Source organism: Meriones unguiculatus, chromosome 16, assembly GCF_030254825.1.
Source record: "Meriones unguiculatus strain TT.TT164.6M chromosome 16, Bangor_MerUng_6.1, whole genome shotgun sequence".
NCBI lineage: Eukaryota > Metazoa > Chordata > Mammalia > Rodentia > Muridae > Meriones > Meriones unguiculatus.
Genome location: NC_083363.1, coordinates 13,583,766 through 13,603,679, shown reverse-complemented (window position 1 = coordinate 13,603,679; position 19,914 = coordinate 13,583,766). Strand labels below are relative to the sequence as shown.

Genomic DNA, 19,914 nt, shown 5'->3' with positions numbered 1-19,914 from the left:
TGTGTGTGGGTGTGTACATGTGGATGGCTGGGTATTTGTGTGTTTATAAATGTGTATATGTGTGTGTGTTTCTGTGTGTCACTCTGTGTGTGTATATGTGTCCTTTACCCACTGTAAGTGGTTTTCCAGCATTTCTCCTGAACTTATGTCCACTCAAATACTGGGAAAGTGAGCTATGAGAGAAAGATCAATACCTGAGCTCCCAGAAATGAGAGCTATGGTGAAATCTGAGGGGAAAGAAATCAGCAGAAACAGACGTGTCGGCCATGTGCTTACTGTATTGATTATGTGATGATAAACAGGTGTGCATTGTTATTAGCAGCAGTTACTCTGAAGGCTGGGGAGTTTATTGATCCGTTCAAGAGTGAAAAGTTTAGCTAACAGACTTTTAGTTACTTTACTGGTGTTTGTTTTCATTTTTTGTTTGTCTTTCTTAGAAGGAATCTGTCAATGAGACCCATTAATATGGGCTGCGGGAGTGTGGTTTTGGGTGAAGATAGACACAGACAAGAAAAACTTGACCGGAGATCTGCAATGCCACTCAACACTTTCAGCCTTTTATTCTATTAAGGCCTCAGTATTTATTGTCAGGAGCAATGTAAAACAAATAAACCAGACTCCCTCAGGCTAGTAAACAGTTACTGGGGTAGGCCTGATCCCTGGAGATTTTAGAGAAAACATAATATTTTTTGTTTAAAGCTTAGAAATCCCTGACCTTATTATGAACAATATTGCTTCATGTTAAAGATCTTTAATGGAAACAAGGAAGCAAGTCCCCAGGGTACTACATGACCTCCCTCGAGTTTCTCACTCATTTAGATTAAGTTCCTTATCAAATGTATTAAGTAAGACTCCAAGCGGCTTCAGAAAGTGCTTTGTCAGCAAAGTGCTTACTTCTTAAGCACGGGGGACCTGTGCCAGATCCCCGGCCTCCCTGCATTCACTCCCTAAAATTCCGTACATCACTGTGTTGGTAAACCACCACTAACAGCACAAAGCGCAAGCCTTCTCCTAGCTGTGGTAGGAAAGCTGGCGACCTAGACAGGTGCGATGGTAACACTCGGGTTCCAGACATGTGTCCTGCTGGCAGGAGCAGAGGCCTAGCCAGAGGACAAGCCGTTAAGGAGATAGATTTCCTGCCTCCCTGACTGCTGTCCGTGTCATTCCTTCAAGTCAGAAGACAAGGACACTGCTGAAGTCCTTCTGGACAGTTTAATCTCACAGGGCACAGGGATTATAAAGAAAGCCATATTGTATGTCTGGAAGGAAGTATTTAGCCTCTACAGTGCTGTGTGGCAATCGTCTCTACATGGAAATGTTTTCAACATGAAGACAGGCTCCTTAAGGCTCAGGAAGGAGCTGTAGCTAGAGGTGCTGCAAGCATTCCTTCTGTGTCACAAGTATGTAAGTACATGGGCTAACCTTAGCATTTTGACCTGTGACCACCCGAATGATTAGTAGCCTAACACTTCCCTGACAAAAACAAACCGGAGAAGACCACTATTCTGGTGCCACCCAGGCCTGGATGGTCTCCCCAGGGTGATGAATGAGCCCAAGACCAGAAAAACCCCATTGGGACCATGTCTGGCACTGAGCCGGGCACCATGCTTCCTGAGCATGAGACAGACAACCCTTGCAACCCCAAGAAGACCACCAGACCAGCCCCATGGGGCCAAGACAGGGAGCTAACCTGAGATGACCACCTGCCCCATACCCTACAGGCCTTGGGGCCGGACCATGCCAAGATGACTCTTGTCCAGTGCCATAATACACAAGCAAGTCATAGCACTTCTGAAACCACTCAGGAAATAACCTAAAAAAAAAAAAACTGAGACCTCAGGCACTACTAAGATGCACAAGTAATTGGACAAATAGAAGAGAAAGAGAAACAGGAGGATGCAAGCACAATGAAGACTAGCTGAGCTGGAGACTCAAGGGTAGTAAGGGAAAGCTTGATGTGAGTAGCTGGTGACATCACCTGGGACCATGGTGGGGTCCTGGCCTGGAGCTACTTCTGGGTCTGTGGCCCTGCAGCAGCTGAGGTCTGCTACCAGCAAGGGCCAGGTGAACATCCCTAGTCTGGGCTGCCTCTCAGGGATGTGTTGATGTTTGAGGGTTGTGCAGAACTGGCTCCACTGGTCACCTGGGCATCCCAGAGCTGGCCCTGGAGGTATGAAAGAAGGAGAGTTTATCCCTCCTGTGGCCAGCTGAAGTACTCAGAAGAGCAGGCCTGTGCATTGCGTGAGTTGTGGGTGAACCACCTAAGAGCATGAGCACAGGAGAGAGTCTGCAGATGATCAACTCAGATACAGCTCAGGCCCAGACACAGGGCCTTGAATTGGCCCACCCCAACATCTACTCCATTCTTTAACTGCTGGAATGCATTAAAGGGCAGGTCCAACAGATCCAAAGCCTCAGTGTCTCAGTGACACAGGGCAATAGCAGTATATTCAAGAGGGTCCCAGCAAGTTTCCAGTATCGACAGAGTAGCAGAAGACAGAGGCCTCATACCAGACCAATAGGTCATTGCCTTGCACACTTTCAAGCAAAAAAGTGTGTACAAAAGTTTATGAAATGGGACAAATTATACAAAGAGACATACTGTGACACACTACAGCTTCTACAACAATTTTTTTTTCTGTTGGTGGGGAAGTTGCAAAGGTAGAGGGTGGGTATAAGAAGAGGAAGAGATGAGTGAGATTGGGATGCATGATGTGAAATTCACACAAAAAATTACTGTTTTTTTTTTTTTTTTTAAAGAATAAAAAAGCTAGTCATGGTGGTGCACACCTGTTATTCCAGCACTTGGGGAGGCAGCAGCAAGCCCGTCTCTGTGAGTTCGAGGCCAGCCTGGAATGCAAAGTTTGTCCAAGACAGACAGATCTACATAGAAAAAAAAAAAACCCTGTCTCAATAAAACCAAGATGAAAAAGAAGGAGGAGGAAGAGGCGGAGAAAGAGGAGGAGGAAGAGGAGGAGGAGGAGGAAGGAAGAAGAGGAGGACGAAAGAATAAAGTTCCAGGAAAGAAATTCACAAGTCTCAAAAAGTCTCTGAAACTTACAATGTTCACAATGACCTCATCCCTAGAACATTACATAAGTGATAAAACTGCTGGAGAAGGACAAGACTGACATGTCAAGCTGTCTGAATGTTGTGCTTGCTGAGCTCCCTTACTAAGGTAGGCTTTTCATTGATGCAGGTGTTTTTGAATTATTCCTGCTTCCATAAGTGACCTACATATATGTATGTATGTATGTATGTATGTATGGTATGTATGGTATATATGTATGTATGTATGCATACATGTATATAATGTATATGTAATAATTAAAATATTGGGATATAGACTACCTATTTGAATTTGTGGTAATATTTAAGTATCTCATTACTCTAAAGGCAAAATATAGTGCCATATTGAATACTATTTTTCAGGAGTTTCTCTTATTTTCCCAGGCTACTTTAAATTGATTTTATATCTTAAAGAAGTACAAAACTATAATTTACAGTTATATGGAAATTTATCAAGTAGTATGATTAATTCCTTTTTAGAATCACAGATAAAAGGATGATATTTTAAAGTAACACCTTTGGGTAAGCTTATAGTCATCATCCATTTGTGTTAATAATTGATGGGCTATAATGGAAAAGGCACAAAACAAGGACAGAATGCTCTGCCAGTTTATAAGAACAAGAAGTCAAGCTTCCTATGGCTATGATACAGTGTTTCATTGGTGACATTAGGTGTCCTTTATTTGAGCAATAGCAGTGGTGCTATTTATGACAGACACTGACCTTAAAGTGAACATGGAAAACTAATTCTTGAGTAATTTTATAATAGAGAAATGAAAATGTAGTAGCTCAAGTTTTAGGTTAGGTGAATTAAAGATGCATAGAAATAATGACATTTGGGGCTTTAGCCAGTAAAATCAGATAAGATTGTATAGAGTTTCTAAGCTATATGATTTTAAAACACACATTTAATTTCTTTGTAAATCTGAATAATAGTAACAAGTAATACAGATTAATTCACTTTTTTTAATTTTTCTACTCAAAATAAAGGTGTCTGCAAAAATGCCCTTCCATCATTAAAATATTTCACTTATACTTGAAACTATTAACATCATTTCAAATTAACTTCATATGTATATTTTGAAAACCCATAAAAAGTATAAGCTAAGAATGATGCACCCTTTAAAAATTCATAAATAATATGGGTTCTCCTTAAGCAATTGTAGAAAAAGAAATCATACAGAAACACACTCCACCTAATTTTTAATGTAGCTTACCTATACGTAAAGGTTTAACTTCCCTTTAATTTTCAGCTGAGTGAGCTGTCCCAGAAGCAGAAAGACACACACAGTATATACTCACTCATATAAACATATAACAAAGGATAAACCTACTAAAAACTGTACATCTAAAGAAACTAAGCAAGAGAGAGGACCCTGACTAAAATGCTAAATCCCCATCCTGAAAGGCGAACCTCTGATGTCTATCAGAAGATGTCCAACCTAGGAACCTGCCACAGAGGGCCTCCAAAAGCCTCTGCCCTTCAGAGTATCAAAGCAGACGCTGAGACTTATGGCCAACTGTTGGGCAGAGTGCATTGAATCTTATGTAAGAAGTGGGAAATAGTAAGAGCTGGAGAGGACGGGAACCACACAAGGAGAGCAACAGAACAAGAAAACTTGAAAACAGAGAACTTCCCAGAGACTCATACTCCAACCAAGTACCAGGCATGGAAATAACCTAGAACCCTTGCACAAATGTAGTCCATGGCAGTTTAGTGTCCAAGTGGGTTACATAGTAATGGGAAGAGGGACTGCCTCTGACATAATCTGATTGGCCTGCTCTTTGATCACCTCCCCCTGAGGGGGAAGCAGCCTTACCAGGCCACAGAAGAAGACAATGCAGCCACTTCTGATGAGAACTGATAGTCTAAGATCAGAAAGGAGAGGAGAACCTCCCCTATCAGTGAACTTGGGGAGGGGCATGAGTGAAGAAGGGGGAAGGAGGATGGGACCGGGAGGGGAGGGGAAGAGGGAGGGGCTTATGGGGGATACAAAGTGAATAAAGTGCAATTAATAATAATAATAAAAACAAAATAAAATAAAACAACAAACTACACTGCAAAAAAACATAAAATAGACACAGATTTTGTCATAGATTATTGATCAGTTTTCACTTGTGTTAGCTAGCTCAAGTTTTCAGCCTTAGATTACCTACACCTGAAGCCTTGCCTCTGTGAGTTTCCTTGTATAGTCATTTGTGACAAATTTCTCTTTGTAATACTGATGGTGGCAAGCAGAGTGACAGAGACATCAATTTAAAGCATGGCAGTTAGGGAAGCAAACCGTGGGCTCGGTGTTTTCTAGTCCTGCAGAAGTCTTCACTTAACAAATTCACAAGATTCTCTCAGTAGAAGTTTTATTCAAATATTCATTGTCAAGACCAAAGCAGGAGTCTTTTTTCTCCTGATTTCATGGATGTGTCTCAGACGATCTTTCCTGTAGTAATTAATATTCATATCTTAGTGATGATTCCCAAAGTAAGAAATAATAAATTATTTTGCTAGCATCCAAAATTTAAGAATCATCTTTGCTTCCTTGACCCCAATCCTATAATATCTCTGAGATGCCATCAGTAACTACAATGTTGGGTCTCATAAGGGTTAAATTACCCATGGAAAGCTTTTTCATGTGTTCATTCTAGTGCTGGAGTTGATTCAGAAACACAAACGTTTCGTTTTCTCTTTACTGGAATGTGACAAGAGCGTTCACAATTACTTTATTAGTAGTGATTTGGTGAAACCATTTGCTTGACTTTGTGTGTTTGTCTTTCTGTGACTGAGCTCACATTATTTGGAAAACTAAACCTGCTTCAGTGTTGCTGGCTGCATTCCCAGATCTAGATTGTATGTTTCCAACCATCAGGAAGAAAGCATTAGGGTCTGTCATTGTGTGATTAGCTCCTGCAGAAAGATGAAGAGCTGTGATTATAGCCAGAAACTCCTTGCTGACATGTGGACAGTGAGGCAAGGACCTCCTCTACCTGCCCTCAATTTACCTGCCAAAACTTGGCTGACTCTCCCAAGAAGCATGATGCACTATAAGTGACTTTTGCAGGGCTTTCCCTACAGAAAAAGAACAGGAAAATTACTGTGGTTGCCAGGTGGAGCAGCTGCAGCAAAACAACAACAAACCCATGAAGTCTATCTGACTAAAGCTTAAAAATATGCTACCCTGTGGGTGGGTGATAGAGCGAATGAAGAACCGCTATCCTCTCTGTTATCCCTGAACTGTAGGAACATGGGTCTGACATCACACAGTTCACTGCAGACACTGATGTGCACCTGAATTCCACTTTGGATCACACAATGCATTGAAGTAGGCTGTGGAGGCCCAATAGTGTACCCTGGCTGTAAAATCTGATCTCTGTTAGAGGAATAAATTCGCTTTTTTCTACATACCAACTCAGCAGAGTCTCTTGATTAATCCAGAGCTTCATCCAGTACAGTGTGTAGTACTGTCCTTGTAACATCATGATGGATCTTGATTGATAGGCCAGGCCTACCAAAGGCCAGGGAGAATGAATTCTAACTGCTCCACATCTTACATCCCCAGACATCATGGGGTAATAGGGACCACATTCCTTTTCAAATGCAGAGGTTCTGCTTGCATCAAGTAACTCTCAAAAGATAAGTAAATTGAATGATTAGTCTATAGATTTATTCCATGTCAGGAATTCCATAGTCATTGATGTCAAGGCCGTAGAGACCAGCCCTTCATGAGGTAAAATTCATGTTTCTAGACTGTGTTGTGCTGAGTTTCCATCCCTACCACTCTGGTAACGTGTTCACTGCATCACGATTAGGTCGGCCAGCCCCAGACGGTAAGGACTGTCAGATGGCTCACTAACGCCAACTTCTGTGTTCCATGTCTTTCCACACACGATGCTCCTTAGTGAGCATAAATGTGGGGTCCAAAGGGCTTTGTACCTTCGATCGCTTCAGTAAGTCCATCAACTTAGTTCCTCCACAGTCCTCTTTGTCTCCAATATTCTGATCGTTCCTGGTCCAAGGACTAGCCTGCCAAGTTACACTCCAATTCCGTGAAGCAGAGAATTATCCCATTTGGGGTTATTATTTTTATGCAAATTGGATGGAACAGTGTCTATTAGGAGGATGTTTTTCCTAAAACCTCTGGATTGGGGCTCTAGCTCAGCAGCGTGTTTGCTAGCCAATACTCCATGCCGAACGTCCCCATCTGCAGAGGGAGAGAGCTCTGCCTTTCATCTCTCACACTGGTTAGTCAAAAGGAAGCCCAATGGGACCTAGGTCTGCGGTGAGGAAGAATCCACAGTGACAGATGGTTTAGAGGCTATCTATGCTTTATGCCGTCTGAATGGCACCACAGCTTCTGTGTGTCATTTCATTAGGGTGGATTCCCCACTGGCCAGTTGGACATTTAACTTGTTGGCTCTAATGGCACATGATGGACATCCTAATAACATTCACTCTATGTCCTTTAGTCAGACTCTGTGTCTACTGGACCTGACATATGGAGTTTTTTTTTTTTTTTAATAGACTCAGGTCATTATTAACTTATGTTAAAGCTGATCTATTAGTCAAGGATTCACAGGTTTTCCTATTAGGCTTGCCAAACATTCAAAAGAAGTTTTTGGTTTTTTTTTTCCCAACAATGTGTATCTCCAGTGAATGTCTGTATTGGTCAGACAGCAGGGATACTTGCCTTTCTGTCTGAAGATCAGGGCCCTTCCCTGATCTGAATCCTTCTCAAAAGTAATACCCCTTTACACTATTTAGTAAAAGTGGCATCACTTGATTCATAGCTGTAAAATGTGCAACTGTCACCAAAACTAGAAGACAGCAGACACTGGACTAGTGATTTAGGGATGCACCTAAGATAGAATGATCAGCCCTTTGTTTAGGAGGTTATGTGGCCATACCCTCCAGAAACCTGGACCACTTTTTAAAAATCGCTTACACAGTGAAGGTTTTTCTTCTCATTCTCTTTGATTTGCTCCCCTTTGTTCCGAAGAATAACTGATTTGTTAAGATCTCCAATGTGCTTGGCAGTTTGTAGTCACTCATTTCGGCTTACAGTGATTACTCACTGATAAGCAACTGAAATGACATAGTGGATTGCCCAGATGTGTTCAGAATATATCACAGCTCCAGGCGAGAGAGGGAGAGAGGTGGCCCACCCCCTGATCTGTACTGTGCATTTGCATTGATTCCTTTTTAAGAGGATTGTGAAATATGCTTGATCCTCCCATATCATAAGGGTGAAAAAAATCCATCACGCTGCTCAGTGACAAGCCACTATGTGCTGAGCATGAGGACATCCCAGCTCATATCTGACCCCTCCTGCCTTAGTACCTAAAGCTCTTGTTCTATAGTACCCTGTGTCCTGCTATCTTACCTGTTTTCTGCAGCCCCTTAATATATAGCCTGATACTTTCATGTCTATTTCAGATCTGTGGTTGTTCTGATAATTCTGTTGCCTTTCTGATCCATTTATTGTTCCAGCAATGGCACTAAACCATTTGGTCTTTATCAGTAATGTTGCTCCTATGTTTATCAAACATTAAAACATTGCCTCTGCCAATATATTCCCTGCCTTGCCCATCTTGGTTTAGTTCAGCCTTAGTAAAATTTCAAGTTTTTTAATTATCCAGATCATCATCATTTCTCTAGAAAAGAACCTATCACCAACTTGTTAATGGATGTACCTTGTCTGGATTCTCATGATACGGTTACTTTTTTGGGAGTAGGGTCACAATTATAAGAGTTTACATTGGATTCCCCTGAAAACAAACTCACAATGGAGAGTATGTTATCTGTCTGTCTGTCTGTAACCACCATTTCATTGTATAGCCTAGCTTGGTCTTAAACTCACAATCCTCTTATCTTATCTCTCTAAGGAAGGAGGATGCGGTTTCAACATCTTTCCCAGCTCTCAAAGACAGAGACTCGTGCACAGTCAGTAGTCATTGGAACGAGGGAGAGTTGAGACCACAAGGAGTTGAACTTGGTAGGTAGTATGGCAGGAAACTCCATCAACCTAGTAGGTAACCAGGGACTTAAATAGACCTTCAGGGTGATCAGCTACAAGGAGAAAAGAAACACCTTTACACAGATGTGAGGCTCTGTCATTAGAGTAAGAGTGACCTGAGGTAAGACAGCGCTTGAAGAGGATGCAGTCCCAGCAGAGAGTAGCATAGCACACATGGTACAATACTCTCAGGAGCAAGGCCAGCGCATACGTACACACATGGTTTTGGATGCAGTGTGATAGTCTCTCTCCCTCCCCCCATGTGATGGTAAGTGATTCTGGAGAATTAACAGGTTGATAAGTCCACATCTTACCGTCAAATGACTGCAAATCGGAGACCAATGAGTGGTGTCACTGCAGCAGAAGGCCAGCAGCAGTAGATATTTTCTGCTGGTTGTGAGTAGTCAGAGCTGCTGTCAGATCAGAGATCTCAAAATATCCAAATATCCTTTATGCTCACTGACTTCTGACCTACCTTTTTTTTTTTTTTTTTTTTTCAAAAGACCCCTCTTTGTGCTTACTGGCCTAGATTTATTGTCCAAATATTCACATTGCAAGTTCCATTTGGAAAGATATTCACATAGTATCTTGTGTTTGCAAATTAAGATAAAATATTTAAGGTAAATAGGAAAGCTTTACCAAAGGGAAAAAATATTCTTCCAGGTATATAAACAGATGCTTGGCAAATGTTTTGGTTATCAAGACTAAATTTGCATAGAAAGATATGACTGATGACGTATAAAGAACACGATCTTCATGCTAGGCCCCCTTGTCAATTAAATTACCATACCAAACCAAATAACTTATCATTTGTACCCTGGGAGAGCTGTTATATGAACGAGGGGTTAATATAACTAAATTTACCACAAGATGAAATGTTTTGTCAATCATTTGTTCTTATGTGTGCACAGGTCTGTGTACACATACATGCCTGTGTGGAGAGGATGACCCTGGGCGTAATGCTGAGAAAGGCAAAGAGAACCTCAAACCATCTCTGACACAGAGCTCCTCAGTGGTCTCACGATCATCAAGTGGGTGAAGCTGATTGGTGGGTGAACTTCAAAGACCCTTCTCTCTGCCTACCCGGTGTGTGAATTACCTGTGGAGACAAACGGTCCTGGTTTTAACACATAAATCTGAGATCTAATTTAGGTTCTTGCGCTTGCAAGACTAGCACTTTGCTCGCTAAGCATTCCCATGAGCCTCTTAAACTATTTCTTTAAATATAAAACTAAAAGCCAAGGCCAGGAGACATGAACGGTTCAGAGTTTCAGAGTGCTTGCTGTTTTTCCAGAAGAACCAAGTTCAGTGCCCAGCACCCACATCAGTTACCAGTAACTTCAGTTTTAAGGCAGCAAACTCCTGGCCCCTGTGGGCTCCTGCAGACATTTGGAATATACTCACACATCTACACTCACATAAATACACAAAAATAAATTCTAAACTGAGTGTGGCAGCTTTAATTCCAGTACTCGGGAGGCAGAGACAGGTCATTCCTTGAGTTGAAGTCCAGCTTTGTCTAGAAAGTGAGCTCCAGGACAACTGTAGAAACCCTGTTTTGAATATATATATATATATATATATATATATATATATATATATATTCAATATATATTTCAATAAAACTTGAAAAATAAAACACAAACTAAAATTTACACAGGTTTGTGTGAATGAAGTTGCACAGGTCAACTCATCATCTATAAGATACATAATTCAGGCACTTCTGTGCATCCGTGGCTCAGAACCCATTTGAAAACTGTATCTGCTGCAGTATGTAGCCAGCACTTCGGCCCGGTCACCTTTTCAAGCACTGATCAGATCATGCTTCATTTGTAAAACACAAACCAAGTGTAACCGTCATTTCTGAGAAAGTGAGAAGTATTACAGGATTATATTCCATTAGCATAAATACTTTAATTCATGTATTTGGCATAATTCTGCAGCTTTGAATTTACAATGAGGACAAAACTACCTTCTACTCAATGGATTTTTTTTTTTTTTACAGTCAGCAGAAGGGATTGCATTTAAATGTAAAATCAGTCTTAGGATGCTTAAGAAACATGATTTTTTTGGACATGAAGATATTTTAAAGAAATGATTAAATGGGCTGCTGTAACACAGAACAACAATTGCTTAAACTTTATCCAGAGATCATAAACTCTCTCTCTCTCTCTCTCTCTCTCTCTCTCTCACACACACACACACACACATACATACATACACACACGAGATCATTCTACTGAAGCCATTATTGTGTTCGTGTTCATGTGAAAAGAACCTATTAGTTGACTAAACTACTATGGGAAATAAGATGCTAGAAATTATTTTTTTAATTTTAAGTAATGTTACACTCTTCTGTATGTGCAGTTTGTGGCCTATAATTCCTATGATGTGTTTCCTTGGGATGTTTTTCTGTTGAAAACGATAGCCAGTGCTAGAAGTTGTTTATGTTCAGTGCAGCTCCCTGAACTTTTCAAGACAAGAGGGATTCCAGCTATATAAGCTTATTAGAAGTTGTTGAAAATAATGATTCCTGGTAATGATGAGTATTAGCAAAGTAAAAAATAAAAATAAAATGTGTGTGCATCTTTACCTTGACTGTGCATTTGCTCATGTACAAAACTTGCACAAAAGTGTATAACACCAAATACCTGAAGTGTGTCATACATATGTATAGATAAATTTAATTATTGCCACTTGGACCATTTATTTATTAATTTAGATAAAATACCTCTATGTTACATTTTCTACCCATGAGAAGGAAGATCCTGCTAAAATCCATTTTGTCTGTAGCTTCTCACAACACATTTAACATTCCTGAATCACAATTTCACTTAAATAGAACTTAATATCAGAACTATCAAAATCAGCTGCACATTTCTGGCTTTCAGTTTACAGAATGCTTCCTGTTTTGTGTGTGTGTGTGTGTGTGTGTGTGTGTTGAAACTTGTCTTGTGAATAGGTTGACACACTGGAAATCGATGAGATGCCTTGGTCAATATCAGTTCCTGAGGGCAGGCACTTTGAGTCCCAGGGCTTAACAGAGCAGTACAAATTGTCATGGCCAGCATCATTCTATACCTACTGGGTTTTTTTTTCCCCCTTTTCGTAGAGAGTCATTTATGACAATGTGGAACCAACTACAAAAAAATATCACACTACGATTTCTTCCTTTAATTGCGGCTTCTCTGGTTAATACGACAGGGAGAAAATATGTGGTTTGAAATCGCTGACAACTGTGATCTTGAGATCGGGTAAGTGAGCTGCGCTATCTTTAAACAAATATATATATATATATATATATATATATATATATATATATATATATATAAAATAATTTTTAAAAAATGTTAAACAACTGAAACTCGGCATTATATTCTCTTCCCACTGTGGCTAGATAATATACCAGCACCTTATCCTGAATCCAAAATACACACCTTCAATACATACATACAAGAAGCTGACCAAGGGATCAATTGATCCTACACATGTCATTCATATTCATGGGGTGCTTCTATTGTACAAAATAAGCATTTGAAACATGTTTATGTACTCACTTAACCATTCTGCTCCAATTTTGGGAGCATTTATACCCCAGGGATGTGTATGAAGAGTAAAACAAGAGTCAAAATCCGATACTTGTACCTACCAGGGAGGTTGTCTGCATGGTGTTGGGTTTGCTCACTGTTCCAGGCACTGGGACTCTTCACTAAGGTGAGATTATTTGTTTTGGTCTGAAACAACATAGGGACTATTCACTCTCACTGGAAAACCTTTCGGATTGATGGGTGGTTCACATTCCTAGGATGTCAGTAGCAGGCTCAAAGTGGAGTCTGTCTCTCTCAGGTCTTCATCTTATCTTGCATTAGGGCATTTACCCTGGTGATTGCAGTTCAGATGTTTCTCTCACTTTTATAAGAGTCTGAGGCCTTGAATTTATTATTTACTGGCTCATATCTTGCCCTTTAAGAAAGTCAGAGTGAGATTTCTGGATAAATCTTCTGGACTTTATACACACACACACACACACCACTTTCATGTCCATTTATAGAAAAGCCTACTTGCAGTAGAAAATGACTTAACCCTTAAAAAAAAAAAAGAACAAGAGACAAAAATATTCTTCATTCTTGAGAGTGAGAAATGTGTGATTAGTAGTGGACAGCTAGCAATTTGTGAATTATAAAAAGTAATTAAATACGAATGGCTTACCACTTTCAAGCCCCAAAGGCTTGGAGATTATTAGCACACACGGCAAATAAATGGATAATTTGTGACTGAAATACAATCATTAAGTTTTCATGCTATTAGGAGATTATACCTTCTGTCCCTCAGAGTATTGAAGGTTTGTTGCCTACAAAGTCTAAAACAGAAATGGGAATCACTGTTGAAGCAGAAAAAAAATATAATGAAAACTGGGGTGATTTTGAAACATCCGCTGTAACTATTACAGACACATCTTTTTTTTTTCTTTTTTTTCACTTAGTTCTCAGAATGATGGTAGCTAGCCTGAGGATGGCCTCAACACCCAAGTAATAAAACATTACTGTGTGGATGAGGGAGATGTAAATAATATCCCTGTACTGTTCACCTTAACTAAAATCTTAGAAGAGCTCCTGTGAAAGATCCCTCCAAAGCAGAAACCTCCCCCCCCAAAAAAAAAAAAATCCCCCAGCCAACCATGGACATGGAGTTCTCACCAGTTCTTCTCTGTTCTTCACATAAGAACAGAGAAGAAAGGATTCCCTAACTTGTGATTAAATGTCTCCAACAAAGCTAAGAGGGAAAGGGAAGCTGAGAGGGAAAATTTTAAAACACCTCTAAATATATTCTTAGGGGAAAGTAAATCAGTATAAATGCATCTTTATATTTCTCTTTGTATCTCTCTGTTTTTCTCTGTGTATGTCTCTCTCTCTCTAACACACACATCATGGTCAAATAAAATTTGGAGTGTAAATAAAAATCTCAGTGAATAGAATAGATTGGAGTAATGAAATGAAATTGAAGAAAGAAAAATAAGCACCAGTAATAGCCAAAAGCTTCAATCAGAAAAATTAGGAACTGAAGGCCAGGAATACAAGCTTCCAGTAAGATGTTTTCTGCCTAGTTTCTTGTTCCTCATGCAAATGTTGCAAGGCTGCTTTTGAATCTAAACATCATTGAGTCAGAAAAGTGATTCAAAGAAATTGTACTCGGCCCTCCTACACAGTCAGGTGGCTTTTGAAGATGTGCATGTCTTTTACCAGCTTTTGAAGAAGTGAGTAACCAGACCCTTCTACCATCACCTAACTGTGCACAGGGCAATCTCAGTAGGTTATTTGGGCTGCTAGTCTAGGCTCCCACAATGGACTTGCCAGGAACATAAAGTTCCCATATGCTATCTCAGAGTAATTGTGAACAAAATCACATTTCATTTTTATATATGTTTCAGCTTAAGAAAATAAAAGGACTCATGATGTTCCCAAAGAATGGTCCATCTGTTCCCAGCTGCCTGTCACCCCAGGAACAGCACCACTGTCGTGCTGGGACACTTAGACCCACACACCAGAATTCCCGATTATATTTCTCATTTTATTCCTTTTATCATGACTCTCTTGTGGTCTGAAAGTCCAGCAAGGGTTAAAACAGCACAAGCATAACGTGATTGCTTTCTGCTGTCTCCACACTGTTGATGTTACAGTCTAAAGCTTCATTGCACTGGTCCTTCGAAGAATGCACGTCAGTATTCCTTGCTTAGTGCAGTTTTAATAATTATGTTATGATTAAACGTTAACCATGGGAATAAATGCATCCTGTGATAATTAAATGACTCTTCTGTCCTTTCTAAGACCTTGTTATATCATAAAGTTGTTTCCAAAAATAGTGCTTCTTAAGAAGTGATGTTTTGTTCTCTGTTTTCTCCCTCTTCTGATGTCTAGCCCATTTGTCTTTCTGAGTGAGCATTGATCATCTTACCCAGGATCCTCCTTCTTTTTTAGCTTCCATAGGCATACAGATTTTTCCATTTTATCAAGATGACAGTTTTGAACAATTCTTTGTCACAGTTCATAAGTACTGTGATCCTGTTACAGATTGCACTATTGCCATCCTAGTGTTCCCAAATATTTTTTCAAATGCCCTATAGTAGGAGTAAAAACTTCACTTCTTTTTTAATCTTTAATTAATTATTTATTTTTATTATCATTTATTACAGCTTATTCAATTTGTATACTGGCTGTGGCCCCTTCCCTCATCTCCTCCCAATCTCACTTTTCCTCCCTCTTCTTCTCCCATGCCCCTCCCCTAGTTCACTGATAGGTGAGGTCTTCCTCCCCTTCTATGAATATGAGAAAACTGCCCCAGACATTAGGAGAATGTCTGTCCACAGAGTAAGTAAAAAATATATATATATATGACAATTTATTTACTTATTTATTTTATATATATTATATAGAGAATGTTCTGCCTGCATGCTGAATGATGGCACCAGAACTCATTTTAGATGGTTGTGAGCCACCTAAAATGTGGCTGCTGGAAGTTGAAGAAGGATATCTGTAAGAGTAACCAATGTTATTAACTTCTGAGCCTCCACTCCAGCACTGGTCCCAATTTTCTTCAGTTCATATTTCTTAAATTTTTTCATTTCATAATAGCGTTGTGATATCATAATAACATTGTGATATTAAAATACCATGATGAAATGATAATACCATTGTGCTATCATAATACTAATGTGATGTCATAATAACATTGTGATGTCATAATATCTTTGTGAAATCATAAAACCATTGGGATGTCATGATACTCATGTGATGTAACAATACCACTGTGATGTATATGTATATACATATGTATATATATGTATATATGTATGTATATGCATATATATATGTATATATACATATATATGTGTGTGTGTATATATATGCATGCAATTCATCCCCCTCTGTTGAGGAAGAACTGTAATAAGCAGGACGATCACAAAGAACTTAGTACGATTCTGATATAAAGCACAAAGCCAAATCCAGAAATGAACTCCACTGAGCAAAGAACAGAAGAGCTGTGTGGGAAAGGACGCTTTCTGTGTGCATTCACTGGCTTAACCTTCAGAAAAAGGAAACGTGTGTGTAATTCTGCACATAGCTCTGCTCCTTGGAGGAAAGAAATGCTGTCCTTGCCCTCCTATCTTCCACGATTGAAGCATAGGTACCCTATCAACCTCAATGCTGCCTCAAAGAAATGGTCCTGTGTCTGCAGAAGACATTCTTAGAGAGCTACTGGCAGGATATTTTTTAAAGAGCTTTGTACCTCACTGGAATATAAAATAATTTTCAATTACAATTTTTATAAACTAAATTCTGTAGTATAAAGATGATTTGAGAGTCAACCGTGTGATCTTTAGTGAGGGAGAGGGAACGATGTCTCTTTCCTTTTTATCTGCAATACAGAGGGGTGTCTATCAAACTTTAGAGCGTGCACAAAGAGGGTAAACAGACTATGTCCTCAAGTGCATGCAGAGTTTAGAGAAGATTCTCGTATCTCTTGGTTCACTAGCTTAAGATATATTTTCCTCAGTCTCACCCTTTCACAGCAGCAAAATATGATATATTGATATTTGGCCTCAGAGTAACAATAAAAATTAAAGTATTGTACCTGACCCTTTTCATTGAGGTCATAGGAAAAATATAACGATGCCACATAGAACATTCCAGTTCATCAGAAAAGAAAATCTTCTGAAAATAGGAAAGGTGTTTTCTGTAAAGAAATACTATGATAAAAGTTGAACTGACTACATGTACAAATCTTGAACCTGAACCTTTGGCTGGTGGGATAGAAACAAGGAACAGTCAAACATCCAGAGACAGATTTATCACTAAAAGCAACATAAACATAAGGTCCATGTAAAGCCTGAGCCAGATACTTCCTCTAATCTTTTCATGGGCAGAATATACACAGAAAACAAATTACACAAAAGATGTGTTTTCAATAATTTCTGAACTGGTACGTACAAATGAAAGCATGTATAAAGCATTTACTTCCAACAATGAGACTCAAGAACTCTGATAACTGCAGATGGCAGTGGGGAAATCAAGAGTCAAGCAGAACTCTGTTTTCCCTTATGGGTTCCTATGGGCTGACAATAGCCATGTACTGTCTGTTCACTGATGTGTCCAATGTTCTCTTGTCATATTATTTCTTTATCATCATCTATTTAGAACTCTTTCATAAATTGTATTAACCCCATGTCTTTACCATAGATTCTCCATTAATTCTTATTCTAAAACCAAAATACACCAGTGCTTTAATTTTATAAAGGATAATGAATTTATACCAGCCGTTAAAATATCAGCAGATGTGAGGCAACAGAAAATTGTAAAGGAATTTGTATACAAACCCATGGCCATGACCGTGGCCTTGTTCAAGCTAACACACAAAGAGCATGAAAGATCCATGGGACAGGCCTGATTTGGCCAAATGCGCCATCTGTAGCCATTCTCGACCATCTGAGAACCAGCCAAACTCCTAAGAGGAGAGCTGTAAACAAACAATTGAGTGCATGTGTGTGAATGAGCCCAAAAAGCTCAATCAAGCCCAGAGCTAATCCCCACAGAATTCAGGAACCAAATAAAGACAATTTCATGCCGCTAACATGTTGAGTTATTTGTCCTGTAGCATTATCATGGGGATATTTGTCAAGCACAGACGAATATGTTTAATGCTGCAGTCATAACTGTATCTGCAAATTGGCCAGACTGATTATAGATGACCGTGACTGCAGAAGGGACAGCATTGTCAGGCTCCCTTGCAGGGTGCTGTGTTGTACATTCGTATGACAAAGCAGAAAGTGATTACTACAGGTTTAATTTGCTTTGAGTAGTTAACACTGGCAAATGTTATTGAATGGGGGAACAAATTTCCATTTCATGGAGATGGAGCTGAGGTTTGAGAGACTAAATAGCTGAGTGATAACAAATTACCATTAGTAAAGGAGGCCAGAATCATATGACACAAAAGTCTATAATTTAATCAGTATGTGATGCCTATTTACCATGAGTAATATTTATTTCCCTCAACTGATACACTGACATTGAGTAGTTTATAGGTTTCTGAAGAAGAAAGTCACATTTTACCCTTTTCCCAAACAACACATTTTAAAAATCTGCATTACAGGAAAAAAAATGTCTCAGTTACTTGATTTTATTCATAGAGTCATAAGGCTAAGTGAACATTAAGTCCAAGAACCAACTTTAAATTAATATTGCACAGAAGACTGAGATTTAAAAAAATTAAAGTAAGAAAAAATGAAGAAGGGAAGGTAGATGATTGGAACCACAATCAAAGTCTAAAACAAAATAGCTTTGGTAATGTGTTTGTATGTCTCAAAATTAACAGACATGCTCAAGTAATACCCTGCTCATCCTATTTACCATTTTTTGTACACACAAATAAAGACAGAGAAGTAACACACAGACACAAACACACACTCACACATACACACAAACACACACACCCTGGTCTAAAGCATATCAACCCAATCTTGCTAATGGAGCCTTGTACCATTTGAGCTAATCCCTCAACATTCAACAGCATCTTATAGAAAAAGAACAAAGCCATCACTTACATCACTGAACACAGAACTACATTTAAACCAACTGTGTTTAGGGAAATCATCTTCCACTACAGGAAAGAACTTGAAAGCATTTTTATTCATAATCTAAGTGTCAGTATCTGTTAGGAAAATTTGTTAACACAGCATTAAAGTTTGACATCTCTTTTCATATCACTGAAAAAGATGCTTAGCAAAACGCCCCCTTTGTTTCTAATGAGTTTAATAATACATGTCTGACAGACAACAAAAGAACTCAGAAGTAAAGCAGTCTCCGGGGTGTCAGACATTTGTAGAAACTTAGATTTTATTATTTTTTTTAACTTTGTCTTACTTCCCAACGCCTGAAAATAAGTAGAATGACACATAGGTGTATATTCATGTAACAGTGGACATTATCTATTAAGTAAATAATAATCTCTGATACAGACCTCTACTCTTGCCTGATGCGTCTAAAACAAAAACGGGGAACTGTAGAGAGCTGCGGAATGCTATGCCTTAAAGATGGAGCTGGTTTCCGCCTTCCACCTTCCCGATGGTGAGTGCTCTCTGTCACGAACAACTCCACATTTGGCTAAGGCTGAGGATCTGGCTTGCTTCCATGTATGTGGACCTATCTGCATTGCCCACGTGGCACGCCTGGGTTGGCTACCCAGAGGCTATTTAAGCTGTGGGCTGGCTTTCCCCAGGGTCCGAGGATTGTTCAAGGTTCCTGAATAAACTGCATTGAAAAAAAAAATAAAGAGAAATTGAAAAGACAAAAAAAAAAAAAAAGTAAATAATAATCAAGCTACAACTGATAGACCCAGAGTGGTTAGGTAAAGAGGAGGGTCCTAAGGGTATGCATGGATATTCCTAGGAAGGAGAAATATGATAGATGTTGCAGGTATACTAGGGACAGACCAAGGGGACTAAAATATGAACAATCAGGTGGGGATGAAGGAAGAGAGGAAGAGGGTACAGGAAGAGAAAACTGGAATTGGGGAGCATTTGGAGGACAGTGTGGCAACCTAGTGCGTGGAAACTTCCTGAAATCTGTAAGGTCACCTTAGTGAAATCTAGTAGCAGAGAGTCTGAGGCAGTCATCTTTTGTAAACAGGCAAGGCTTCCAATGGTGAGCTAAGGTTGCACTCAGTTGAACTGTTGGCTGTGGGGGTCCTGTGGAGATCCCTAAACAACCCTGATTCTAGGACAAAGGGTTGCTCTCCCAAAAAATGAGAACTGACACCAAGGCACCATTATAAAGACAGCATG

The 19,914-nt window shown here is 39.4% G+C and overlaps 1 pseudogene; it reads left to right on the top strand.

Annotated features, from left to right (window-relative positions):
- Positions 1-10,116, top strand: part of LOC110564559 (large ribosomal subunit protein eL18-like) — a 176,337-nt pseudogene extending 166,221 nt beyond the window's left edge.
- The last annotated feature ends 9,798 nt before the right edge of the window (positions 10,117-19,914 follow it).